The sequence below is a fragment of the Cupressus sempervirens genome, chromosome 11 (assembly GCF_028749045.1).
Source record: "Cupressus sempervirens isolate cs-2001-9-10 chromosome 11, ASM2874904v1, whole genome shotgun sequence".
Classification (NCBI taxonomy): Eukaryota; Viridiplantae; Streptophyta; class Pinopsida; order Cupressales; family Cupressaceae; genus Cupressus; species Cupressus sempervirens.
In genome coordinates, this window is record NC_143128.1 from 31575434 (window position 1) to 31579369 (window position 3936).

Genomic DNA, 3936 nt, shown 5'->3' on the forward strand with positions numbered 1-3936 from the left:
TTTTCTTTAAATTCCTTTCTATTCTTATTTATTCCTTTCTCTAATTTTTCGCTCTTGTATTGATTGGTTGTATCAAAACATTTCCTTTGAATTTGTTTTTTCCTTTCTCATGCACAATCATGTTTTAGGTTGCACGTCTTTAAATTGCCCTTCTACTCATTGTGGGGTTTATTAGACTTGTGCATTTTCTTAGATCTATAGTTGTTTGGAGCACTTACATTTTGGATAAGTGGGTTTAGATCAATTTGTTTTAGTAGTTTTTAATCTTTAGATATTTTTGTGTTCACTATAAGAAGTTGTGACATGTTAATGTGGAGCTCCATTCTTGCGAAATCTATGAACATTGTAGTTTATGTTGGGCATTCACTATTAACAAAAGTGTGGCTCTACATGTTGCATACATTAAGAAGCACACTTTCTATCATTGCTATTTGGTTTGAAACTTATATTAAGCATGCATGTATTTTGATACACCAATAATTAGATTACTATAAATAATATCATCTTATTGTAGTAAGAAACAATGTATTTTGACCCATATGTCATTGCATTTATTAGAAATAGTTTTACATGTTGCATCCTTCACATCAAATTCTCTTACTCCATCCTTTTGGCACATCGAATATTTTTGATCATTGTGGTTTCTCTTTTTCCTCTAATACCAATGGCTTTTGTGCTACACATTCACCTCAAAGTCTAATCATAGTCATCTTAAAAATCTTCCATATTCCTGTTAGCTTAAAATTGCATATGTACAAAACATAAGTAAAATAAGAACATGTAATATTACCTAGAATTGATCAAAAGACTTTAAAGATCATAGAAATATGTTAGTTTATTCTTATTTGAATTTCTCACTCATGTTGATTTTCCTATAAATGAGATTATATATCATAGACATTCAATTCAAAGGGAACTTTTTGAATGCCAATTAATAAGATCTAATTGTTATTTAATAAGAAAAGTGTGGAATTTTGTTAGTTCTTGAAAGATTTTGTTTGCAACATTATTTTTATCAGAGGCTTGAAGAATGTTACAAAGGTTGTTGAACACAAATTTACATGCAAAAGGGAAGAACACGATTTTTGATAATATATTTGAAAATATAGAAATGTTCTATTTCTATCTAGATCACAGTTGTAAATTAATTCTTTAATTATTAATTTAAAATTAAAAAAAATCATGATTTATTTTAATTTTGAATTATGTAAAAGTTGAATAAACATTAAATAAAAATATTCTATATACATTTCAAAAAAATTAGAAAGATTGAACAATGAAAGAGTGTAAAGATAGTGACCAATTCTCTTCTAAGACTTGGATAAGTATCAAGGAGCTTTAAGCTCAAATTCTGATGTAAATTGATGCATTATTTGAGATAACATGTTTATTATGCCTCTTTAATGCTATAATAATATAGGACTATGGTCCTAGGTGAGACTTGAGGTTTTCTTCCCCGTTCTTTCCTACCAATGCCCATTTGAACGACGAATTGCTATTGTACTATTTATTTTTACATTAATAAAATTTTGGCTATTGGCCATTTACTGATTAAAAAAAAATAAAAATAGAAAGATTTTATGTCTCCATTTAAAAAAAAAATGATTCTCCATATATCTAGATTTTAGTTTTAGATTTATAGACTATTTGAAATTTTAAAAATATCTAATGTAATTTAATTTTGAAAGTTGAATTGATTTACATGCAAAAAGGAAAATAGAATAAAAAGAGTATTTATATATGAAGATTAATTTCTATATCTAAAAATTGACAACTAAAAAGATATTGTGTCCATTTGAAGTCACTAAAATTCTACCATTGTATAGTATAAGTTTTGTTTTATTAAAAAAATATACAAAATATATTTAACATAAATGTATTAGTATAAATAAATATAATAAAAAATACTAAATCACTATTTGATAATTTTTATTTTTTCATGCTATTTATCTAATATTTTTATTGTCAAATTTAATAGACATTTAAAATACATGTTTGAATAACCTTGATTAAATGAATTATTAGAAAAAATATGTATACTAAATCTACCTTACAATTTGAAATAAAGTAGTGTTATATATAAATTGGACAATTCATAAACTAAGTACCAAACTTAGATATGGTTATAATGTCAATTTGGGTTATGGTTTTTAGAGGGAGGATTATGGATAGGGTTAAGGTTTATAGTTATGGTTATGATTAGAGTTGTGGCTAAGGTTGGAGTTTACATCATAGTTAGGGATAGTATTAGGTTTATGGTTAAGGTCAAGTTAGAGTTATGCTTAGGATCAAGGTTTAAGATTATGATTAGCATTTACATCATATTTAGGACTAAAACCAGGATAAATGTTAACATTAGGTTTATTGTTACTCTTAGCATTAGGAGTATCTTTATGTTTATTTTTAGGTAAAGCTTAGGATTAGGGTTAATATTATAGTTATAAATTGTATTAGAGGGATAGAATAAAAATTATCATAGTTTTTTTTCCAAGATTGTAGTTAGGTTTTTTAATATGTTAGAATGATAATTACACTTGAGTTATCAGGTTTAAGTTGTGCTTATGATAAAAGGTAGGGATTATGATTAGCAAATCTGCATCATGTTTATGACTAAAGATAGGGTCAAGGTTAACCTTATGGTTATTGTTGCTCTTAGGTTTAGGACCACATTTTTAGTTATAGACATCGATATCTTTATGTTTATTATCAAGTAAAGCTTAGGATAAGGGTTAATATTATAGATATAAATAATATTAGAGGGGTAAATTAAAAACAATGATATGTTTTTGCTCAAGATTGTAGTTAGGTTTTTTTAGTGTCGAATGATAATTACAGCTAAGTTATGAGTTGGCTTAGACTAATAGTTATGGTAAATGTTATGGTTAGAGATTGAGAAATGAATAATCTTATGGTAAGTGTTAGATTTTGGACTATAATTATAATTATAATTGAGTACTTGGTTTAAGGTTAGGGTTAGTAGTACTATTAGTTATGAGTTGGCTTAGACTAATAGTTATGCTAAAGGTTATGATTAGAGATTGAGAAATGAATAATCTTATGGTAAGTGTTAGATTTTGGACTATAATTATAATTATAATTGAGTACTTGGTTTAAGGTTAGGGTTAGTACTACTATTAAGATTAGGGTTATGATTAGAAATATATTTAAACCTAAAACCTAATCATAATACTAGCCTAAAATCATGATTAAAACCTTAAACCTAGCTATAGTGCTAACAATAGTCTAATAATATTCCTATCCCTAACACACACACACAACCTAATCCAAACCTTAAAACCCTAACACTAAATATAATGTATTTCCTAAAGTTGACCATTATTTAAGTGTAACCCAATCCTTACCATTATCCTAATCTACAGGTTTAGTGTAAAGATTCAAGTAAGGTTAACTTTAGGGTTCAATTAGGATTGGATCTCTATCATAGTTATAAGAGAAATATTGTATTCATGGTTACAATTTGAATATAATTAATTTTGAAATAATGTGTGTAATGATATAATTAGTTTAGGTTTTAGTTAAGGTTAGGATATAATTAAGGTTACAGTTCAATTAAAGCTAACATTTTTCTACAATTTTTGTCATTAATACACATTTATGCTCATTATTCCGCCCCCTCCTCTCTCGCATGCAAACATTGTCATTATATCATTTTATGTGTTCATAATTTTTAATTTAATTGTAATATTCATAAGATCATTGTGTATATCCATTTATGTACTTAGTACAATCATACCAATCTTATATATGTTATTGTTGTGTTTAATACTTCTTAAGAAGTTCTTTATCAATATGCTATAAACTTATTATCACTTTAGAAAATATTTAACTATGTTCTAATTACTATTTGTGAAATAGAAAAGGTGCATTTGCTAGCTATGATCTTTTATATTTTGTTTGATTGGTAATTCCATTTGT